We start from the raw sequence: 26431 nt of genomic DNA, 5'->3' as shown, positions 1-26431 counted from the left end.
TACTTTAAACCTCATTACCCAATTTTGACTTACACCACTTTTGCTCTGAACGGCTTAAATAATATCAATTCTCCACTAACTATTCGGAGTCTGTGACGCTGGATTTTTTGGTAAAAATGTTTACGGACGATGGTTACAATGATGATATTATATTATTATTATTATTATTATTATTATTATTATTATTATTATTAATGAAATCAATAGAAAACAATACGAAGATATGAAAATGAGATACAATAAAAAAAATACTAGGCTTTAATTTTATTCTCAGCCTACATCTGACTAAGAAGGATAAATTTAAACATTAACAGATAATTAACGCACAAGGTCATGGGAAAATGCAAGTGTAGACAGATAAAAAGTTGCTCTTTTACTGCATCGTAATTATAAAATACTGAAGACATTCCTGTTAAAAAACCGCCAATTCAGAAGAATTAATTCACTTATCAGTTCCATACCGCAAACACGCAGAGTGTCCTGACGTCAAAAAAGTTTGTAGGATGTAATTAAGTTAGTTAACGACCATTACGATGTTTCACTTGCCTTGCGAACAGTGAAGAGGCAGTAAAAGTAGATTCTGTACGCTGGAATTTCAGGTCAAATCTCACCACGTAAATGAAGAACGAAAGGAAGAAGAAAGCATAGGAATCTAACACTGCTGGGACATCATTAGTCAAATGAAGTGTTTTAATGTCCCATTGTTTAAAAAGTGGGAAATCTTTCACCCGATACGTGGGTACAAAGAAATTTTGAAAAGCTCCAGAGAAGGAAATTATATCAAACATCTGCTTAACGTGGGGCATTATACACAGGCCTATAAGAAGAATAGAGAAATCAGTAATGAACTGTATGTGCTATTCCATCTCAAATCGACCGAAATATAGAGAAAATTGACCTTGCAATTTTTAAATACAATGAAACTTTTTCTGTCCGTAAACAACTGTGATACAATGGTTTGTGCAAAGTTTGAGGCATCAGAACTTCATACTGTTTAAATTAATATTTAAATTTATCGTATTTTCATAAAATTAGCAACTTTAAACTGTTGTAGCTCCGAAACCCTCTCATCCAATGATCAAAATCATAGCTTATTTTGATGCTGAGAAGTTAAAGTTTGTATTGACATGTAAACAGTTTTTCTTACTTTTTATGGAAATGGAGAAATTTATATTTTTCTTCATTAAGACGCCTTTGACCACGAAAAAAATATTTTTAAAATATATAGTTAGATTCCGCATTGAAAGTACAAATAAACACATATTTTTTACTGATGGTATGTTGATAAGAAAGTATTGAAAATATCAAATAAAGAAAATAAATAGTACGTGCGTGAACTAACCAGCTGACTGTAGGTAGTCGAGACAAGCAAGGCCAGGAGACAAACACGTGATGTGTCGTCTAGCAGTGCATGGCTGTGCTAGATTTATCACAGGTTTTCATAACCACAGGAGTAAAATGACGCCCAACATTCGCTTATCTTCAACTCTCGGCCAGTGCGTGCGGTACTGCGCCGTTCAAGTCTAGGCGTGTGAAAATAATTTATTTAATATCCACGAAACTTATTGCCGAGTCACTAAGCAAACAATGCCGAATCCCTCTTATTAATGCAAGGTTTTTTCTCAATATTTTTTTTACATTTTTACAAGTGGCCAAAAAGCAAGTAAAATCAGATTATCTGTCTCTCTGTGTACAATAAAAATAAGGATTACTTCTTAACATAACCTATCAAATATCAGCTTCAAAATGAGCTCTCGTTCAATGTTCTGCAGTAAATGTTCCAGAGTTCTGAGCGCTGAAAGAGGCTTGTTTTTATAAAATACGCTAAATTTGTCGCTCAATAATAAGAAACCCGTTTGACTTTCGACAGTATATTTTTGAAAATGTGAGCTTTTTACTGATCGATTTCATATGGAATAGCCCGTATATAAACAGTTCTTAATGTAGTACAATATATTAAAACAGGCGTTCTCAACCTGATGCTCTTTTAGTGACATTTGATGCTCTCTTCATGCGAATAAAAATGTGCTCGCGACCACATACGCTCCTGAGGTCCTTATTTCAGTGCAAACTTTGTTATTCGAGCAGGAATAAATGTTTCTATCTATCCATTACACTATTTTAGTGACCTAATAGGCTTTTCCATACTTCATGGTGTGTAATTCCTTTCAAATCAGTTTGGACTTAGTGAAAATCATGATTATTCAAGAGAATAAATAACAGGTCTACGGCTGACCGTGAGGAACTTGAATTGGTAGATCTCCAGTCGGCCTTAGTGCTGAAATATTTGTTTTAAAAGGAGAAATTCATACATAGCCTTTGGGAAACAGAAGATACAAAATGATCCCAATCAGTGGCGGTTCCTCTATATGAGCACAGGAGCACGTGAACACCTTAAAAACCAACAATAATCGTACATATTACTGTATTAATATTATTACATCTATTACTTTCCAATGTGTAATGACGTTCCTACATATTTCGTCTCGAGAGAATGTTCTGTTCGCGTGTCGTGTGTCTTTAAATCTCTATTGGACAGATTGACAGCAGTTCGCACAATTTTTCCGTAGCAGGGTGGAGTAGCCTCAGGCGAGAATATTATCTGGTTTGGTACAATGTTACAATAGCTCTGGCTCGCGCAGGTCTTAACGTGCTAGTGACAGAGAAACAGAGGTGCTCCATCTCCCTTGGGTCTGGCATCCTGTTCCTTTCTCCCTCTTTCCTTGTTTTCTTTCTCTACTGTTTCTTTTCAAAATATCGATACGCACGGGGGTTGATTCTGTTGTCTTTTGTTCAGCAAAATAAGTAACACACGTGTGAAAATTTGTGAGAGTGTTAAATTAAGAGAGGATTAAAATATTCCTCCGTAGCACAATGCCATAAGAGCGATTAAGTACATTGGCTATGTTGGCCGTGGAAAAAAAAAAAAAACTTGTTAATAACATTAGAGTTATTGAAAAATTTGCATCTCTCAAAACTAGGCGCATGGAGTTTCTCTACAATTAAATCTAGATCTTCAACAACAGCAGTGAAGGTGAGTCCTATGAATTAATTTTACTCTACTCTTGTTTAATGGTTTTAATTTTGGTTTATATGCGTAGATTTGGTACATGCATATTAGACCTCGTTTATCTCTGACGTGTGACTCACCTATACGAGAATAGCCTATATCAGTGTGTTCATTACCAATATTTTTTTTTTTGAACACCCATCCAAGAAAGGCACGAGCCGCCACTGATCCCAATACTAAGAAGTGTTCCTCTCAAATGTCTATGTTCGGGACCACTTAGATCTATGCGAAAACTTTTTCTCAATTATGAAATATCCCAGTAACAAAGCACAATCACGATTAAATTATTGATTCTCATCTAAGCGACTTCGCCTCGGAATCAATGAAATTTTGAATAACTTTAAAGTTCAAGGACCTCATTACACTGGCGAATGTTTTATAAATTTATATTTCATTGGTTATTTTATGTATTTATGTATTCATATATTAAACCGTCCACACCTGTGGAGTAACGGTTAGCGCGTCTGGCCGTGAAACCAGGTGGCCCGGGTTCGATTCCCGGTCGGGGCAAGTTACCTAATTGAGGTTTTATCCGGGGTTCTCCCTCAACCCAATATGAGCAAATGCTGGGTAACTTTCGGTACTGGACCCCGGACTCATTTCACTGGCATTATCATCTTCATCTCATTCAGACGCTAAATAACCTAAGATGTTGATATAGCGTCATAAAATGACCTACTTAAAATATAGGAAATACGTGTTATTATTCGGTTCAGAAGCTTTTGTCATCCAGTCAACTCTCAAAACAGCTGAAAGTTAGAATTTATAAAATAGTTATATTACCGGTTGTTCTTTATGGCTGTGGAACTTCGAATCTCACTTTGAGAGAGGAACAGAGATTAAGGGTGTTTGAGAATAAGGTTCATAGGAAAATATTTGGGGCTAAGAGGGATGAAGTTACAGGAGAATGGAAAAAGTTACACAACGCAGAACTGCACGCATTGTATTCTTTACCTGATATAATTAGGAACATTAAATCCAGACGTTTGAGATGAGCAGGGCATGTAGCGCGTATGGACGAATCCAGAAATGCATACAGAGTGTTAGTTGGGAGGCCGGAGGGAATAAAACCTTTGGGGAGACCGAGACGTAGATGGAAGGATAATATTAAAATGGATTTGAGGGAGGTGGGATATGATGTTGGGGATTGGAGTAATCTTGCACAGGATAGGGACCGATGGCGGACTTATGTGAGGGCGGAAATGAACCTGCGGGTTCCTAAAAGCCATTTGTAAGTAAGTAATTATGTTAGGTGAGATATACAATGCGTGCAGTTCTGTGTTGTGTAACTTTCTCCATTCTCCTGTAACTTCATCCCTCTTAGCCTCAAATATTTTCCTAAGCGCCTTATTTTCAAACACCCTTAACCTCTGTTACTCTCTCGAAGTGAGAGTTCAAGTTTCAGAACTGTAAAGAACTTAGGTGACTTGTGTATGTGTCTACCTTTTTAGGGAGAGGGACTGATTGATGTTGGAAATGAAAAGCAAAATATGGTCACTGGATTACCTAACAAGGATAATCTGAATCCTTCAATTAACATTCATTACGAGGATAGCTGGGCGCCGCATATCCCGATAAACATCCGTTGGAATACGACTAGACATGAAGGAGTACAGAGTGAGGATATTTGTCATCATCTGTTTTTCAGCGCCGCCAGGAGTCTCCGTATGGGCGGCCGCACGCACGCACAACAAATACGAGTCATTCAGGCACTGACCTAATATTAGGAGACCATAAAAGAGAGCAATTGTGTTGTATTTCGCAATTGCGTTAAGAGGAGCTAGTAGCCATGCTACGAGAATAAAAGCCACGTGGGACGAGGACGAAGTGGGGCCTCGCTTTTCTTTACCGAAAGTGGCCATAACCACAAGTGGTATTCTCGTGGGATGCGACTTCTAGGTCTTGGGGCGTGGTACATCTCCATTTCTTCTGGATGTGGCACCTACGTCATTTGTTTCAAGACGAACGTGGTGTCTGTTTTCATACGATCTTGACCATTCGACTTGTAACATGTTGGCCAAGATTCAGACAACTTAAGAAGAGAAATAAAAACGGACAGGTGATATGCACCTGATTTCTGACAGATAAACACAAGTGAAGTCCTGTCATTATGTTGACAGTCTGGCTATTTAAATTTTGGAGCTTTTGTATTAATTACCTTCCACCAGGGGCGGATCTTGGGGTAGTGCCAGTGTGCCATGGCACCGCCAATGAAATAAACAAAAAATAATATCCTAAAAACCAGTTGTAATAGTTTATTTCTACACTTTCATTCGTATTTCATGTGAACGAGCGCGCGCACAGATCGGGACGCACTCTTGCAGCGTTTTTCCGAACTTTGGAGCCACTTCTGTGTGGCACTGCCTACGTCCATATAACACTGTACAAAAGGCTACTGATTCTAGTTCATATACGTTTCTTATGGCAGACTTTGAGCCGAATTCAGTTTGACTCAGTAGTTAATATTCCGCCCGCTAGAGCACAGTAATGCAGACATTTCGCTAGATGGCAGGGTTGTTGGAGACGTTAGGAAGGGAACCATCAACCGCAGACTTGCACGAAAACACAAGTTAAAGTTCCGCGCCAAATGTTAATGTAATGTTGCCAATTCAAAACTAATGTACATAACTTGGATTTGAATGAGTAAAGTATTATCCGTTTAACTCCATTGAATGCAGAGATAGTCATGGTTCTTTTTAGAAAGATAAATATTTTTTTCATATTATGTAACACTGTTTGTTAACGTTGTGTAATATTTGTTTTATTTTGCGGCAACTAAATATCGCTACACTGCTGCGATAGTATTGATGCTTTTGTTAACGATACATGAGATCTATGCAGGACATGAACATGTGTTATTCAAGTCGTTGCCTTGGATTCATCGGCCTGTTAATAAAATGCAAAAGTGTTCGTTTATTATCTATATCACTGTTTATCTCGTGTGTTTTTGCCAGTAATTTTATTAGTTATAAAATTTATTTGTATTTGACTAATAATACTGTGAAAGTTTTGCATTATCTGTATCTGTAAATTTCGTTATTAGTTTCGGAAATGTTATTGTAACTGTTACTAGATGCATTATTGACTGTACACCTGGTAAAATAGCTGGTTTAATTAATGTGTTTTATTTAACATAATGTAAACGTGAGCTGCGATTATCAGTTTCACTAGGGTAATTTGCGTAAAACCTTTTTTCATTTTTGGCACCACCACCAGAATGCCTCACCGGGCGCAACCATTCCGTCGCACAACTCCACTCTGGAGGGCCAGGTTTGAGTTTCAAAAACTTGTAAGTAGAATGCCAAACAGACTAAAGCGCCTATATCTCCAGAACGTGTCGGACATAAGCTGCAGTGACATTCTGCTTGTATGGCAGTAAATTATGTGTTTTTAAGCAAAAGAATAAAATTACAATCGAGGAATTGAAATGCGTTTTTAAGTACGTGACGAGAAAAAAATGACAAGTTAAGAAAGAATGATAAGGTGTCAACTAAACATCTGGAGTTCCAAAGGAGCCACCGGCGTGGCTCAGTCGGTTAAGGCGCTTGCCTGCCGGTGTGAAGTCGCGCTCGGGCGCGGGTTCGATCACCGCTTGGGTTGATTACCTGGTTGGGTTTTTTCCGAGGTTTTCCCCAACCGTGAGGTGAATGCCAGGTGATCTATGGCGAATACTCGGCCTCATCTCGCCAAATATCATCTCGCTATCACCAATCTCATCGACGGTAAATAACCTAGTAGTTGATACAACGTCGTTAAATAACCAACTAAAAAAAAGTTTCAAAGGGGAAAGGGAGGGAAGAATATATATGTATATAAGGTGAACCGTAAGTAGTGTCATTAATTTCAGGGGGTTATTCTTTGATATATTTCAAACAAAAACTTTAATACAATTTTGCTCGTTTTTGCTTCCTTTTCAAGATAAAAATTGTTCTACATTAAATATTTCATAGCGCGTTTTGGAAAAGCCATTTATTTAATTCTCAATACGCTCAGACAATTTAAGAGTGCAGTGTATTATGATAATAAATTATTGAAATAATTTTATTTTTATTTCCTTTAAATTTGAAGAAATTTGATGCGAACAAATGTAACTTTTTGTTCTGCAAAGGAATTTAACAATGTTACAATTGTTCGAGTCAAATTTCTGCACATTTAGAGGACGAAACTAAAAAAAATAAATTATGTTTTATTTAACGACGCTCGCAACTGCAAAGGTTATACCAGCTTCGCCGATGTGCCGGAATTTTGTATCGCAGTTCTTTTACATGCCAGTAAATGTACTGACATGAGCCTGTCGCATTTAAACACACTTAAATGCCATCATCCTCGAGCATAGAAGGCCAGCGCTACACCAACTATGCTACCGAGGGCGACACGAAACTAATATTCTTTCTAGGATTTGAAATCATAATACACTGCTCTCTTAAATAGGCTGAGCATATTGGGAACTAAATCAATGGCTTTCCTAAAACGCCCTATGAACTGTTTCGTATAAAATATTTTTTCTCCAAAAGGAAGCAAAAAAGAGCAAATTGTATTAAACTTTTTTTTTGTTTGAAATGTCTCAACGAATAACACTCAGAAATAATTAATGACACTATTTACGATTCACCTTGTACAGTAGTGGAAAAAAAAAAAAAAAACCGGACCAATCCTTGTAGCTGATTTCAGAGCCTTGTTCACTCCAAGAGCACGATAGACTGGTAACTAAGACTTTCGTGGTTCGAATCCTGCCTGGGAAGGAAACTTTTTTTTTGTTCCTTATTCAAATTTATTCCCAATACTTTTCGATTGCTGGTAAAATTCATGTTCTGGGAATAATAAGTTAATTAAGTAGTAAAATATCGCTTCAATCAAAAAGTTTGAGAGTTTCTGCATCCTGTGCCAAACATAAATATCCTTCTGTTAATAAATGGTGAACAATTTATTATTTCTTGATACCTCTAGCCCGAGCAAGTTGTATACGTATTATAATTTAATTATATCATATTGTACTATGAAGAAAACACATTTAAGAAGTAAACCGCAAAGCGTAATACGTGTCAGTCAGAAAAGCTGATTAGCCTTTTTGTCTTCAGTCTATTACGAAATGGCAAAAAGTTGCTTCTAATTGAAGACTGCTCCTATACACCTGCTTCTACACCTATTTCATACCTTTCTCTGTCAGTTTTAGAGATCTCTTTGCGTCATCTTGACGTCAGCGTCGAATCTCGTCGCGCTACTGTGGGGGTCGCACAATTTTTCAAGTCTCAACATTTTGTAGGGGCGTATGATCTGTCTTTACAAAATGAAAAAGTTAACATGTCAACCAACATTCTTTCATATCTTCACTTCGGTACCCGTATCGCATGGTGTGCCTCACCTATGGCTGTTGCGTCACTCGATGTGACGTCAGGCATTTCCTCTCTTCAGCTGCATGTCCTATTTTGCCCAGATATAACACACTTAATATCTGCGACAACGTGTTACGCAGAAACAAGCCTTCATATTACGAACGTAATGCTGGTAATGCAGTGGATTATGAAAAAGGCATTTGCAGTCTCTCTTTTCTCTACATTTTCTCCACTGAAACAAATATGTATTGGTGATAATTATTATTTCTTTATAAGTTACTACAAATAAAGACTTGGTTTATTATTATGTTTATAAAAACCCAAAAATCAATTAAAAAAAATATTTGCACTACGCAGTAAAATAGAATCAACACAAAATCACCCGTCCCTATCCTGAGCAAAATTAATCTACAGTAGTATTAGCATCATAACCCAACTTCCTCAAATTCATTTAAATGTTATCCTCCCAACTACGACTCTACCTCCCCAAAGGTCTTTTCCCTCCGGCCTCACTAATAACACACTATACACATTTCTGGATTCACCCATACGTGCTACATGCCCTGCCCATCTCAAAACACTCGATTTAATGTTCCTAATTATGTCAGGTGAAGAATACAGTGCGTACAGTTCTGTGTTGTGTAACTTTCTCCAATCTCCTGTGACATCATCCCTCTTAGCCCCAAATATTTTCCTAAGCACCTTATTCTCGAACACCTTTAACCTATGTTTCTCTCTCAAAGTCAGAATCCAAGTTTCATAACCATACAGAACAACCGGTAATATAACTGTTTTATAAAGTCTTTCAGGTTTTTTTTTTTTTTTTTTTTTTTTTATACTGACTAGATGACAAAAGCTTCTGAACCGAATAATAGCATTCTGCGTTTAATTTCTCTCGGGTGTCATTTATATTTGAAGAGTCCACTGCAAGAATGATGGATGTCATTTGGAACACATTTTGCAGGAGACGCAATTGAAAGTTTGAAATGCTTAGCGCTCAAAGCTTAACTGTGATTTTCCGATCATTAATGGACAATGACTATCAGTGTTAATGCCATATAACTCTCTATGTACATTCTATATGTCTTAAGCTATGCATTGACAGTCTTGGTTCATTTTCGACAAGAAAGTGACATCCATCATTCTTGCAGTGGACTCTTCATTTGTTAGTATTGATCCAAGATATTTAAAATTCTGCATTTCTTCAAAGGATAAATTTCTATTTCGTACTATGTTCTAGTCACGAGACATAATCCTATACTTTGTCTTTTCGAGATTTATTTCCAAACCTATCTCTTTACTTGCTTCAAGTAAAATTTCCGTGTTTTCCCTAATAGTTTGTGGATTTTCTCCTAACATATTCACGTCATCCGCACAGACAAGCAGCTGATGTAACCCGTTCAATTCCAAACCCTCTCTGTTTTTCTGGACTTTACCAATGCCATATTCTAGAGCAAAGTTAAAAAGTAAAGGTGATCGTGAATCTCCTTGTTTTAGCCCGCAGTGAATTGGAAAAGCGTCAGACAGAAACTGGCCTATACGGACTCTGCTGTATGTTTCACTGAAACACACTTTAATTAATCGAACTAATTTCTTGGGAATACCAAATTCAATAAGAATATTATATAAAACTTCTCTCCTAACAGAGTCATATGCTTTTTTAAAATCTATGAATAACTGATGTAGCCTATAGTGCTAGAGTTTTAATACTCCACTAGGAAGAAAAAGTTTAAGAATACGTATGTATGTACGCATACCTATTTATATTTTGCTTGCGTAGAGGGTGAAGATGCCATTGTCTCCAACCTTCCAGTAGATAAACGTGCTTAGAATCTCTACATAATTTTAATGGTGTACGACCTTTGTATATACTGTAAAGCAAAGACAACTGTTTGAGTGAGTCGTGATCGTTGCTATAGTTACGAGACTCTCTTTCATTACCGTTAGTACTGCTTATAGAGTTGAGCTTTGCCTATACGAAAATGTTTAGTGCTGAATTTGTTAAGCTGTACCGACGACAGTTCCTTCACCTCACGAGGCCTATGGAGGCTGATGTAAAATAGTGAAGAGCCCAAGTATCGTATAGGTACTTCAGTCATGAAAATGAATACCTTTTAATTCTTAACTTACTGACGGTGAGGGCATGGCTTTAAATCTATGAACTAGCCCAATCCGACACTAACAATATTCATGTCTCATTTAATAGGTTTGTTTCTAAAGCAGTTTCAAACTGGTTTGAACATAAACAAATAAACAAATAAATACATAAATAAGTAAATAAATAAATAAGTAAATAAATAAATAAGTAAATAATAAATAAATAAATAACTAAATAAATAAGTAAGTAAATAAATAAATAAATAAATAAGTAAATAACTAATAAATAAATAAGTAAATAACTAATAAATAAATAACTAAATAAGTAAGTAAATAAGTAAATAACAAATAAATAAATACATAAGTAAATAACTAATAAATAAATAACTAAATAAGTAAGTAAATAAGTAAATAACAAATAAATAAATAAGTAAATAACTAATAAATAAATAAGTATATAAATATGTAAATAACTAAATAAATAAATAAGTAAATAACTAATAAATAAATAAATAAGTAAATAACAAATAAATAAATAAGTAAATAACTAATAAATAAATAAGTATATAAATATGTAAATAACTAAATAAATAAATAAGTAAATAACTAATAAATAAATAAGTAAATAAATATGTAAATAACTAAATAAATAAATAAGTAAATAAATACATAAGTAAATAACTAATAAATAAATAAGTAATTAACTAATAAATAAATAAGTAAATAACTAATAAATAAATAAGTAAATAAATAAATAAGTAAATAAGTAAATAACTAATAAATAAATAAATAAATAAATAAGTAAATAACTAATAAATAAATAAATAAATAAGTAAATAACTAATAAATAAATAACTAAATAAATAAGTAAATAAGTAAGTAAATAACTAATAAATAAATAAATAAGTAAATAACTGATAAATAACTAAATAAATAAATAAGTAAATAACTAATAAATAAATAAATGAGCACATTGGTTTTACTGTTCGTACAGCGATAACTTCAAACTCTGATTGTTGCTGACTAAAAGAAGCGCGTTCTTACATCATGTCAAATCGTCACAAACGAATTTCTGATAGAATTGATTTGTGAATCAAGCGCAAACCAATTTCACAGATCACAATTAACGCATGCGCATTGAGATAGTTGTGCTGCACCTTCATCCAATGGACTGATACAACAATGTTGCCACTTTTGGTACAATTGTACGGAGGGTGGTACAATTTTAAGGGAACTGTACCCTAGTACGTACAACTACTTTTTCGGCACAATTTTAAATTATTTGGTACAATCTTTACTTTCTTCTATTTTTTTAGTATGAAAACAGACATTATAACTGGCTTTAATAAAGTTGAAAAAATTATTGATTGCTACCAAACTGGTAGTACCAACACTGATTATTATCGGCAGCCGATAATCAGATTTACAGCCTACTTTAAGATCAACACATTAACATTTATTAAATAATTAGAAACTGGTACTGAAGTTTTATTTTCTTTCGTTCACTTCTTGACTCATTGGCCATTGTTGACGTAGATTACTAAGATAACTGCCACTGTTGCAATTAAGCAGGACTTGACTGGTTATTATATCATTCGTCTGTAATTCTACAATATGTATTGTACCTAGTCACAATGTGTTTTTTGTTACAATTCGCAATATAGTATTTGTCGCAATGTATAGGCTTCAACATTATGACTTTGTTATTCCAGTGTCTTGAATATTTTACCAACTTCGGCAACGTTTGTATGATTACCAATTTAATCCAATTATCGTGTATTGTACAGCAATGGTTGTCATCAATATTACTTACTTACTTACAAATGGCTTTTAAGGAACCCGAAGGTTCATTGCCGCCCTCACATAAGCCCGCCAGCGGTCCCTATCCTGTGCAAGATTAATCCAGTCTCTATCATCATACCCCACCTCCCTCAAATCCATTTTAATATTATCCTCCCGTCTACGTCTCGGCCTCCCTAAAGGTCTTTTTCCCTCCGGTCTCCCAACTAACACTCTATATGCATTTCTGGATTCGCCCATACGTGCTACATGCCCTGCCATCTCAAACGTCTGGATTTAATGTTCCTAATTATGTCAGGTGAAGAATACAATGCGTGCAGTTCTATGTTGTGTAACTTTCTCCATTCTCCTGTAACTTCATCCCGCTTAGCCCCAAATATTTTCCTAAGCACCTTATTCTCAAACACCCTGAACCTATGTTCCTCTCTCAGAGTGAGAGTCCAAGTTTCACAACCATACAGAACAACCGGTAATATAATTGTCATTAATATTAAAAAACTAAATTAAAGTTTGTGATCTTCTTTGTTAAAATAAAACATGTTTGCAGACACATGTATTCCTTATTTTCGTAGCCTTCTTTGTCTATGCTAGGTCTATGTAATTGTGTTTATGCTCTTTTTTCTGTATTTGTAAGTTATATATTATGTGTCTTCACGAGAAAACTGGACTGGTATAATTTTAATACATCATAGAAAAAAATCTGTACAATCTGGTACAATTTTCAGAGAAATCTGGTACATTTTATTTTCGGCCAGTGGCAACACTGTGATACAAACGTACTTTTTGCATTAATCTTTTGTTTCTGTACTTATCTACATCGGTTATTGGAATATACCATCAAATTTAATTACGTCTTCAATATACTAGATTAGTAAATTATTTTACAGTAAGTAAGTGCTCTTACAGGGATGGTTTGAAATTAGTTTCAAACCCATCGGCGCCAATAGTTGAGGTTAGGACAGATTTCAAGCAGTTGTCAAACCACCACAAATTCGCTGTAGAAACAAATCTAATGCCATAATCAACAACTAGGAGTGTTGTGTATTTCTTCAGCTTGCAGTCATACTTGATAGTTTATGAGGCGAGCATTTGAACTGTTGATGAATATCATAGCAATCTATTAGTTATGATGTATGATCTATTGAGATAATGGCTTTGAAATATGCATAACGACAGTGAGGCATTCGGAAATGAAATTACGTCTATAAATCAACTGTACTTCCAAGTCAAAGCAATTGTAACACTTCAGTTCCACTCTCGCTTGGTACCAATGTCACTTCCCTAAATGCTATGCGGAATGTAGGCTAAACATAGACTGCATACATGAGTAATCGAGACGTTTGTGTCGCATGCTTAGGCTTAAGTGCTGCTTCAACGAGAATTAGAAAACTACGATACATAGCAACGCGTAACACGCACGCTTAGCACAATTTTAGCATACCAGCTGCTTTCACGAATTTATGCAGAGTGGAAGATGTCTAATGACAGCAACATCACAGAGTAAAGGCTCATTCCCAATGAAAATTAAAACATAACGTAAGCGTTAAGGGGACTGGGTAGTGATTAGGGACTAGAAATGTGATTTTTTATTTTGTTACAAATAAAGTGCAAAACTTGCTCTGTAAAACAATATACAATACATGGGGGGGGGGGGTATCTCTGCAGACAAGACCTTTAAATGAGCACTTTAAATTTGGCGGCGCATGTAATTCATACATCCTTTTTTTTTAATGCAGTTTTCCGTACGTTGATATTTTTCAAACTTAAGTGCATTTTTCTCTGAAACTACTAAATCTACTTAAATGAAATTTTTACAGTTTTTTCTCCAAGCTGTGTTGTACAAATTAGACCTACGGGTTTATGAATATCACACACATAAAATGAGGGAAAAACATATATTCATTGAAAAAAATGGCAGTAATTATTAATCAAAGTTCAATTTTTTTTTTCTATTTCACTAAGAGTGACATATTTAACTAAATTTTGCTTTAGAATTTACAATATACATTATTTCATAACCTAAAAAATATACAAGTCATATGGGTGAAGATTGTAGCAAGTAATGTGCACCTGATATTTGAGACACATTTAGCAAAGTAAGAAAACAGGCTATAAGTTAGGGCCTTTCTCATACACTTGAGTAAGAAGCTAATTAGTTGCCTTTTATACCAATGAATTCAGAATGATTTATTGTATAACCCTGGAAATTTTTATTCCACTCTGAACACTAAAAGCATAGAAATAGTCAACTAAACTTCTGTACTGAAATTCTTTAATCGCACAGGCATCACTACCCACTTCCCTTAACTTAAGAATATAAACGTTACGGTAAAATCAAGAAGTCATACCATCATTCACGATGGGAACATAAATATAACAGCAAACATACTTGGTAACCATGGAAACATAACAACGACGCCATTTCCTCATATTCTGTCGTATACTTCAGCGCTCCACGATTGTGTTCTGTTTGCAAATCACGTAAGCATAAGCATGAAAGTTTGGAGTTTGCAAACTTTCATGTTAACGTCTTACGGTAATGTTTATGTCAATGCTTATGTGAATCATTGTGAATGATCCCATTTGGTAGCCTGGGCGCAGACTTCTGTGTTTATGTTACGGTTATATTTAACTTTCATTGTGAATGGGCCTTAAATCCGGGGAGATGGTTGTTAAGATGTGTGGAAAAAAACAAAACATTGCCTGAAAGCAACCCGGCACAGATTTGGTTCTAATGAACATAGCTTTTTGAAATTTATTATGCTGAATGATGGAGCTTTTGGCTATTGAACGACGGCGCTCATCCCGTCGGATGCCGGTCACATGGTCACTCGTAATGAGTACACATATTCTGTGACACAGTGCATGAGGGTAGGTCACCAAAGGGAAAACTGAGAGGCAGGACTTAAACTGAGATGATTCGACCCGGCATCGGAACTGGAATCCGGCGTGGCTTAGTGGATAAAGTGTCAGCACGTAGAGCTGAAAACCCGGGTTCGAGTCCCGGTGCCGGAGAGAATTTTTCTCTGTTCTATCCATCCTTCATCATATTGAATGAATCCAGAATAGTTTCGATCTAGTTCTTTGATGACAGAACTATATTTTTTTTTATATTAAAGGTTTTTTTTAGTATCGTTACACAACATAATATTGGTGCACCTCATTAATTTAATGGTAACAAAATTTTAACCACTTATTATAAGAGGAAACTAAAGTAAAGCCATGCAATATCTTTTTAATATGTCCATTAATTTGGTACTAGAGCTCAAACGAAATTCGTTGTTGAAAAAATTATGTTTTTCAAACTAGAAAAATTGGCATAAATCGGACTTTTTTTAGCTACCTTAAAATAGTTGCATGAATATGACTAATATGTATCTGTTAACATATCCTGAAAATTTCATAATCATATCTTAATTAGTTTTTGAGAAACGTGCACCAATGTCATTTTGTGTAATGATATTCTAAAAGAATTTTATATTTAAAAAATTATTTCTGCTTTACAAAGAAATAGATGAAAACTATTCTAGGTGCATTCAATAGTCAAAAGCTCCATAATTCAGCACAAAAAATTCCAAACAACTATGTTCATTAGAACCAAATCTATGCCGGGCTGCTTTCAGGCAATTATTTTTCTCATTTTTCACACACCTCTCCTTTTAAGACAAGAGGAACAGAATTTCGATTTGCCATATTATGTTATTTCTTTTTATTTGGCGGGAAATCGACTTTGTTTCTAGAAAAAACTGCAATATTGCAGTAAATATAACAGCATTTCCTAATGCATTACATCCCTTCTCGGCATCAGTGGGGGCGTTTATGTATCCATGTCTACACGAAGTGACTACTGCCTTTACGTGTCGTGAAAATCAAATCAGGCTTTAGGGTGAAGCACGCGTCTATATTCCGGTAACAGCGCTGCCAAACATACATTATTTAAAGTGATTTACTAATAATTGAAGTATTAAAATATTTTTAAACCATAAACATGACAAACATTGTAAACATTGCTAGAATCAAGAATTCCAAAGTGCAGACGTTGAAGATGATGGGACCGAAATTTATCATTCCTTTATTCATTCATTTAGTGTTCAGCCCAAGGGTAGGCGTTTCACTGCAAACCCAGCATTATCCAATCCTTCCTATTTTCTGCCTTCCTCATTACCTCCCCATATGATCCATATATCTTAATGTCGTCTATCATCTGATATCTTCTTCCGCCCAGAACTCTTCACCCGTTCACTATTCCTTCCATTGCATCCTTCAGAAGGCAGTTTCTTCTCAGCCAGTGACCCAACCAATTCTTTTTTCTCTTCCTGATCAGTTTCAGCAACAGAATTATATCAAATTTTCTAGAAGTAGATCCTTAACCCATTACATCTTCATTCTTGGAAAGATGTTGAACACTAGTCATTTATAAACATCGACATTTCTTGACCATGTGGTCAGCAACAAAAGGGTACAAACAAAAAACAAAAAGTGACATAAACGCGAGAAGGGGAAATGAATCATTACTCCGCTAATGGCAATCGAACCTAGGTTCCCTGACTTTCTAGACCTAGATGAAAACACTATCACTTGAATCAAAGCGGGCATATTATTGCCAAGAAATTACGAGTAAATAAAAAATTAATTAGAAGTCAGTAACAGCTTCATCAAACAGAGGTCAGATGCCCATGACAGTATCCGAGGCCCACATCTGTCCAGGATGTCTTCGCGAAGAGAATAAAAGCCTCTTTAATAAGCACGGGCGTCACAAACTGGCACGGAAGACTTCGAATCGTCCTATGAAAGTTCCGGCTCAACTTTTAACTACAACTCTGAGCCACAATTCTTACATTTCTTCGCCAGATGAACGGAAAACTAAAGATGTCAATCTCATAAGCGGCGGCAATATGGCAACAAGGGGCGAGTTTGCAAGCACCTGTCACGAATACCTTTCTCATTAAGCATATTTCACTCTAAATCCGTATTTTCAAACCAGGCCCACTGCTATGAAAACAGCAGGGAGGCCGTAAGACATTCTTACACTGATACCAAACGTGAAAGTACGTGAGAGGAACGAGAATGAACGAGCTACTACCACGCTCAAAAACATCGTCCCTTGTGTTATTAATTTGGTACCGTACAACGAGATGTGGTGTGACGCAAGGACGATACAGTTGCGTCGCTCGTGACAAACCATGACCGTTTATGGTCATGATCACATGGTGGGATTCGGCAATAGCTAGACGTCGAAATCGTGATGGAAGTCTGTCTTGAATCCAGCTGACCACACCCTGGCTTGGAGGACGTGAAATGTTTGCAGTTTGTGCTTTGCAACTAGCAATGGGAGGGTAGCGATCTGCAATTTCATACATAGGACGTAGGTTACAGGCATCAACCAGTCATTTTATAAAGTAGTCAGTGGCGAAGCTAAGGGTCGTATTCACAGACGAGACTTTGGGCCAAAGTCGACTTTGGAAAGTACAAAGTCACCATTTTCCTATTTTTATTTTATTGGGTTATTTTAGGACGCTGTATCAACATCTAAGTTATTTAGGGTCTGAATGAAATGAAGGTGATAATGCCGGTGAAATGATTCCGGGGTCCAGCACCGAAAGTTACCCAGCATTTGCTCGTAATGGGTTGAGGGAAAACCCCGGAAAAAACCTCAACCAGGTAACTTTCCCCGACCGGGATACGAACCCGGGCCACCTGGTTTCGCGGCCAGACGCGCTGACGGTTACTCCACAGGTGTGGACCCATTTTCCTATTCACAGTCGGCACTTTGACGAAAGTAAACTTCAATTGTGACTTTACTTCGAAGTCGCCGAAAATCTAGACTTTGACTTTCGTTCGTGAACATAACATGGCTGATATTTCGAAAATTGAATTTGTCGAGAACATTGAGGACATCCAGGAGATTATTAAAACTGCTCAAGTTCCTTAGCGTATTATTAGATACTTACTTACTGGCTTTTAAGGAACCCGAAGGTTCATTGCCGCCCTCACATAAGCCCGCCATCGGTCCCTATCCTGTGCAAGATCAAGCCAATTTCTATCATCACACCCCACCTCCCTCAAATCCATTTTAATATTATCCTCCCATTTACGTCTCGGCCTCCCTAAAGGTCTTTTTCCCTCCGGTCTCCCAACTAACACTCTATATGCATTTCTGGATTCGCCCATACGTGCTACATGCCCTGCCCATCTCAAACGTCTGGATTTCAAGTTCCTAATTATGTCAGGTGAAGAATACAATGCGTGCAGTTCTGTGTTGTGTAACTTTCTCCATTCTCCTGTAACTTCATCCCGCTTAGCCCCAAATATTTTCCTAAGCACCTTATTCTCAAACACCCTGAACCTATGTTCCTCTCTCAGAGTGAGAGGTCAAGTTTCACAGTCATATAGAAGAACCGGTAATGTAACTGTTTTATAAATTCTAACTTTCAGATTTTTGGACAGCAGACTGGATGATAAGAGCTTCTCAACCGAATAATAACACGCATTTCCCATATTTATTCTGCGTTTAATTTCCTCCCGAGTGTCATTTATATTTGTTACTGTTGCTCCAAGATATTTGAATTTTTCCACCTCTTCGAAGGATAAATCTCCAATTTTTATATTTCCATTTCGTACAATATTCCCGTCACGAGACATAATCATATACTTTGTCTTTTCGGGATTTACTTCCAAACCGATCGCTTTACTTGCTTCAAGTAAAATTTCCGTGTTTTCCCTAATCGTTTGTGTATTTTCTCCTAACATATTCACGTCATCCGCATAGACAAGAAGCTGATGTAACCTGTTCAATTCCAAACCCTCTCTGTTATCCTGAACTTTCCTAATGGCATATTCTAAAGCGAAGTTAAAAAGTAAAGGTGATAGTGCATCTCCCTGCTTTAGCCTGCAGTGAATTGGAAAAGCATCAGATAGAAACTGACCTATACGGACTCTGCTGTATGTTTCACTGAGACACATTTTAATTAATCGAACTAATTTCTTGGGAATACCAAATTCAATAAGAATATCATATAATACTTCCCTCTTAACCGAGTCATAAGCCTTTTTGAAATCTATGAATAACTGATGTACTGTACCCTTATACTCCCATTTTTTCTCCATTATCTGCCGAATACAAAAAATCTGATCAATAGTCGATCTATTACGCCGAAGATACTATAGTCAAATCAAGATACAGATTTGATAAACAGACCGTATTAGATATCCTCGTCATGTTTCAACATTCACTGATGAATAATAATGAAAAAGGATTATCTGTTCCACCAATAATTGAACTTCTTACTTCATCGCCATTTTATGCTACAAGTAAGGATTGATAGATAGCTTAATATTGATTTCGACCTTTTAATTCTATAGAAGACAGGTTACACAATTGGATATGCAGCTAATTTACGAGTATAATCCTTGCGGTCGTCATAATGTTTGCTGAATATTGATTTCAATTAATTTTTAAGTAGTTTCTGCAGACATGCAAGAAATAGCTCTGCCAACTGTCAGCAGGATAATATGTCTCTTTCATAGTCTGTCATTGGTGTCATCTTCTTATCTTCCATATCTTCAGAATAAAATTATTTTATAATGAAAGAATTCGAGGGTTTAATGCAAACCTAACGTACTGTAACTACAATCGATGTTTTATTCACAACGAAATTCTATTTCAGATGAACTACACCATCATGTTTTGTAGTTGCGAATTTTATTGTATTATATACGAGTACAAGACTGTTCGGAACTGAATTACGATTTTTTGTGACCAAATAAAAGAACGAATTATTATCGATTGGTGTAAAGATCTAAAAATGTCAATTTTTGTACTTATATTAATTTCACACTAAGCTCTCGAATAAATTATTCTTATGTAAAGCTGCAAGAACGGTTAACAATCGCTTAACATGTACCGATGTCCAATTGTTTCATTGATTTGTGACTCAAAAGATGGCTTTGATTGTGGCAATGCCTACTCTATTTCAACTATCTATTAATTTAATTCGTTTACAAGGCAGTGATTGTGATTGCCAACATTAGAGCAAGATCGTCAAATCTCAACTTACCGAGGTCAAAGTCAAAGTCTCAGAAGTATTGTCTATGAATAGGACTTTCAACAAAGTTAAACTTTACTACGAAAGTCGACCTTGGAAAGTCTTCATCCAAAGTTTCGTTTATGAATACGGCCCTAAGGTGTAAATACTGAGTACGCTGGAAAAAAAAATGAATATTTTTATAATGACCGCTAGATGAAAGTACAGTTGCCCATGCGATAGCATAGGGGTTATAAAGTGACTTCTTTTGCAGTCATTAGATGGCAGCACAGTGAAATTCATAAAAGTGGTTGCCTTGAAGTCCATTAGGCTGATCAATCTGCTATACTCGTATGTGATCAGGGATAAGTTTACAGAGACAGACTAAGTAGATGTGTTTAGTACTGTATGTATATCGATTTATGGATATTGCGCCGTTTTAAACCTTCGATTAACTAAATAATGAAACACCCACCCACAATCTTCTGTAAAGTGTAATACGTAACAGTTATAAACAGCTGTCCTTTCAAACTACAACGCAGTTATGTGCAGTATTTTCACGATAAGAACCGGCATCGAGGTATAGTGAGGATCACATAAGAGCAGTTCCTAAAAGGCTAATTTGACCGTCTCTTCAGTGTTGCCAACTAATACCAGATATCACTAAAAAGGGTAAAATCACAATCCCGTGTATAATAATAATAATATACTATTAACAATAACGATGTCTTGCTTATTTATTTACTACATCTCATCTTTATGTTGGGAGGTGTTTTATAAATGGTTCAATAATATAATTTGTGAAAGAGTTGGCCTATATTTTCCTTCTGGACTCCCCGCACATTATGTTGGAAATTAGTACATTAATATGATCTAATATTAAAATGTATTTTGTCTAACAATATGAAATTCATTGCTTTGGCTAAGCAGTTCACGATTCACGAGACCTAACCTAAAAATGTATTTTGTTTCATCACGTGAAATGATTAGTACAGACGTGGACAAATTATTAGCAAAATGGAAGATTTCTATTACATATTTTTACAAAATATGATTCTTCAGTTTAGACTACAGTTGACATTTTTGCGTATTTCGAAATTATTAGCAAAATTGAAGATTTGTATTGTATATTTTTTACAAAATTTGACTCTTCAATTTGGACTGCATTTGATATTTTTGCGTATTTACAAATTATTAGCAAAACTGAAGATTTTTATTACATATTTTTACAAAATTTGACTCTTCAATTTGGACTAGAGTTTACATTTTGGATATTTCCAAATTATTAGCAAAACTGAAGATTTGTATTATATATTTTTTACAAAATTTGACTCTTCAATTTGGACTGCATTTGATTTGACATTTTTTAATATTTACAAATTATTAGCAAAACATGAAGATTTTTATTATATATTTTTACAAAATTTGACTCTTCAATTTAAACTACAGTTGACATTTTTGCATATTTCTAACTACTGTAATGATAGAAATATGCAAAATTGTCAACTGTAGTCTAAATTGAAAAGTCAAATTTTGTAAACAGAATTATCATAAAAATCGTCAATTTTGTTAATAATTTGTCCACGTCTGTACAAACTCCGAAAACCGGATGCCACTTTGAAATGTATGCTTAAAAATATTTACTTACGCCTAATAATTTTGCTATTTTAGTTACAATTGCTGTCTCCATGCGCATTTTCTATCGATCACCCAAGTTCATGTATCACACCATATGTTGTATTTACTTACACTTATCTGACTATAATCTTGAATTGTAACCACAACGCAACACATAAAATAAATATTACGTATTAATATAATACTGATATTAATTGGTAATTATTAATATGTTCGTATTTCACTAGCTTCTAGTAATCGGCTCAGAAATCTAGAACAATTCGAATTTTCAGAATTTGCACTGCCGACAACAGCTGTTCCTGCTGCCAACATAACCGTTAGAAAATCACTACCAGTTGTAATATATCTCAGTATCGAAATTCGAAACGCAGTTGGCAAAAGAAAATTCAACCTTCAAACTATAAAATCACCATAATCCACTATGATATGTAGTAATGGGGAAAAAATGGTTAGGCTTCACCCTTACGGTATTAAGTAAGCTGATCCAGACTATAGGAAGCGTCTCTTGACCGAAAGCATTACTTTCAAACAGATTCAATGTTCCTCTATATCCCTGGTGTCTACTTCCATAACAGAATTAAAAATCTAAATGTCAATTATATACATAGTCTATATATATATATACATTTACATAACATCTATTTTAATCAAAGTAAGTATAACAAAAGATGGTGTACGAGTATTATGGCACCGCCCCGTGCGAGAAAGCATGCCGTTGTTCAAGGGGCGGGGTTTTATTGCAGAAACCCAACTCTAATTGTATTTTTTGTCTTTTGTGAAAACACCTCCCCGGATGCACCTGTCAAATTAAGCATTAAACAAGTTGCGAAATAGCTTGAAGAAAACTCAATTAAATTACGACGGATACATATGTACCCAATTCATGATGATAGGCTAATGACGCTGATACATGATTTAATTTTTAACTCTGTTCTGTCTTCAAGATTTGCTTTAATAATAATAATAATAATAATAATAATAATAATAATAATAATAATAATAGCCTCTGACTGAGGTTCTGGCTGATATGTACATCTATTATCAGGCAGTACATCTCACTTGACAATATGTGTCAGAGGAAGAACAATATTATTGTTTGTATGCATCTGAAGTCTGATTATAGCTAATAGATTACCTGACACTCCTCTTACAGTTGGAGGAAATGTCGGGGGGGGGGGGAAAACCCAACCATCGGCCCAAGCGGGAATCGAACCCACGTCCGAGCTCAACTACGAATAGGCAGACAAGCGCCTCAGCCAACTGAGCTACGCCGACGGCTAAATGTTTTCTATGACAAACGTATAGACACTATAGATTTAGGGTGACCATACATTCTGATTAATCAGGATTATCCCGTTTTTGAGCTTTGAAAAACCTGTCCTGACTTTTTTTTTTTTCAATACGTAGGCTTTTGTCCCGATTTTTGGCGCAAATTTGCAAGTTATAAACTTTTACAAGAGTGCCGATAAATTTTACCTATAATACTTGCATACTGTCGACAAGGAAAATATTTCTTTATGATAAAGATTATATATATTAATGATAGCAATTTTTAGGTTGGTACTACCTGTTTTGTTTTATCGATAGAACGATAATATTCGAGATTTGTTTACTGTTTTTTTGTTCAGTTGCCAAGTTCAGCTAGGATTTTAATCAATTAAATGGGTGTTTATAGTGAACATTAAAACTGTGTTTAAATTCTTATAACAATGTCAAAGAAGCAATGTAAATTTACAGAAGAGCTTGAAAAGAAATTTTCTTGTTTTAGAGCCGCGGCAAATAACTATTCAGCTGAATATAACTGCAATGATTTTTATTCACATTTGCTTGCAAAACCTGAGTTGCTGAATGCAATATACTTGTTTTTTCGAAAGATGGGACATGACAGGAGCGTTGCGATCGGAAAAACAACTGAATGTCACATAGCGTGGTAGGTCTGTTGCTATGGTAACAACGGTCGAGTTGCCAACTTACCGTTCCCACGTGGCGAGTGCTTAATAGCTCTCTTGGCGACATTTATTGTGCACACAATATTAGCATTGGTACGTTTCGTGTTTGATTTTCTGTCGATTTTTGTATTGTTTCTTACCTTCGAGTCAATTGTCAACGAATGTTTTAACGTCAGCCATCTTAACGTCCATCAGCTGGCAGTGTGGTAGGCCATATTGGCAACATAGCACTGTAGTTCCAAGCTCGCCGCTTAACTGTCATATCCCATCTTTCAAAAAAACAAATATAGCAACTTCTGCTAAGTAAGGTTGGAGTAAAGAAAGTAAATGAACTCCTTTAGAAGCCTAATTTCTGACTTGAATGAATGTTAATAAATTCGAAAGTGCATTTAATTTCTTTTTACTGCTACAATACTATTTTTAACAAGTATAATTTGAAATTATTAATATTCTTTTTCTCCTTTTAGTGTTATTTACGTTTCATTTTGGTATGTGTATCAGTCTTATGATTAAATTTAAATAAAATAAATACTAAATTTTAGAAAAATATAATGTCCCACTTTTCCCATAAAGAAAGTGATTAAAGTCCCATTTTCACTCAAACGAATTATGGTCACTCTATATATGTAGATTTATGAATGGATTTTTAAATGGCTAGCGATCTTCTTATGGCAGCAAAGGAAACATCACCAATGAAGTCACTTTGAACTGAAATTTTTTGTAGTGACTGACAAATAGACAAGGTATTCTGCCCCTACTAACAAGAATACAAGCTACAGTAAAACATAGTAGTCTTATATTATGAGAAGAGAAATAAACATCCTAAGAGTAGTACCTGATAGTTTCAACACCAAATATTCATCACGAACAGTGAAGTAAAATGCTTAAACTTGTGTGTTACAGATAAAGTTGTTGGCAATACGTGCGTCACGGGAGTTTCGACATGTGTTCTTCTAAGATCAGGTCGAAAATTCACACAAAAATGGGCACATTTCATAAAAAAGGGCAAAGACTGAACCAAAAATAATCAATAATTGGTTACAGGTTTACGATACTGGAAAGAAATACCAATGGATTTAGAAAGCTGGTAAAAATACATAGTTATTCATGTATTCATAGATTGTTATACCTAAGAGACAAGCAAGCCGGTAGTTACTGTCACATTCCATACTGCCTATGTAACGAATGACTCAAGTACCGGAATGACGTAAGAACAGTGACGCTCCATTCGACGGTCCGGTCGTGGGGATAACGGGGTTAGCATAATCCTTGCTATGGGGTCCCGGGGTTAACACTGCACAACAACCGTGGCCGCATTTCCGACAAAATGTTTAAGCGCCAGAAATATGACGCCTCAATTCGTCATACAAATACAGCACAACTCTGACATCACACGCGAGAAAGAAATACAAGAGATGACGGGGATTAAAACTGCGTTTACACTGCGACTGACTTACTTACTCATGGCTTTTAAGGAACCCAGAAGTTCATTGCCGCCCTCACATAAGTCCGCCATCGATTCCTATCCTAAGCAAGATTAATCCAGTCTCTATCATCATATCCTACCTCCCTCAAATCCATTTTAATATTATCCTCCCATCTACGTCTCGGCCTCCTCAAAGGCCTCTTTGCCTCCGACCTCTCAACTAACACTGTATACACATTTCTGGATTTATTCATACGTGCTACATGCCCTGCCCATCTCAAACGTCTGGATTTAATGTTCCTAATTATGTCATGTGAAGAATACAATGCGTGCAGTTCTGCGTTGTGTAACTTTCTCCATTTTCGTGTAACTTCATCCCTCTTATACCCAAATATTTTCCTAAGCATCTTATTCTCCAACACCCTTAACTTCCGTTCCTCTCTCAAAGTGAGAGTTCAAATTTCACATATTTATTTTGTTTAATTTCCTCCCGAGTAGCATTTATATTTGTTACTGTTGCTCCCAGGTATTTGAATTTTTCCACCTCTTCAAAAGATACATTTTCAAACATAGGCCTACCGTATTTTATTCATATTACATTGTTAATGTCCAAATTTCTCAGGTTTAAAGTTCTGATAGGGGGAAAAAAGAAGTGTGGCAATATGATACGACTTACAACAATATAATTTGAAAGTTGAAACCTGAAAAATCTTAACCAGCATTTCTATTTTTATTGTGTTCTTTCGCTTTTTTTTTTCTAATAAAACTGTAGAATAATAGTTTCCAAATCAAAACACAGTGTTTTCAATGTCATTCGACTGAACTGAATGTCATATGAGACATAAAGTAAATCAGGTGTCATAAAACGTAAAAAATAATTTGTTCCAGGATATGGTATACCAACGCAGAACTTTAAAAGTGAAAAGGTATTCGACAGCAAACTTTTCTTCCTAAGATATTTATAAAATTACTTTGAAAGACCGAATCTGAGTTTTTTTAGCTCCTAAAAATACGAGGTTTAAATATAAAAATTGCGAGTAATATATCATGAACGGATTTTGACAACGAAATATTATATCTGTGTGTATCTGTGT

At 35.5% G+C, this 26431-nt stretch overlaps 1 protein-coding gene across 1 annotated transcript in view; it reads right to left on the bottom strand.

The window, feature by feature from the left end:
- Positions 1-26431, bottom strand: part of shot (dystonin-like protein short stop) — a gene marked incomplete at its 5' end in the record, with an annotated part of 408663 nt that overhangs the window by 324233 nt on the left and 57999 nt on the right.

The sequence above is a fragment of the Periplaneta americana genome, chromosome 5, assembly GCF_040183065.1.
Source record: "Periplaneta americana isolate PAMFEO1 chromosome 5, P.americana_PAMFEO1_priV1, whole genome shotgun sequence".
Classification (NCBI taxonomy): Eukaryota; Metazoa; Arthropoda; class Insecta; order Blattodea; family Blattidae; genus Periplaneta; species Periplaneta americana.
The sequence above is the reverse complement of the archived record's forward strand: the minus strand, read 5'-3'. Positions and strand labels throughout refer to the sequence as shown.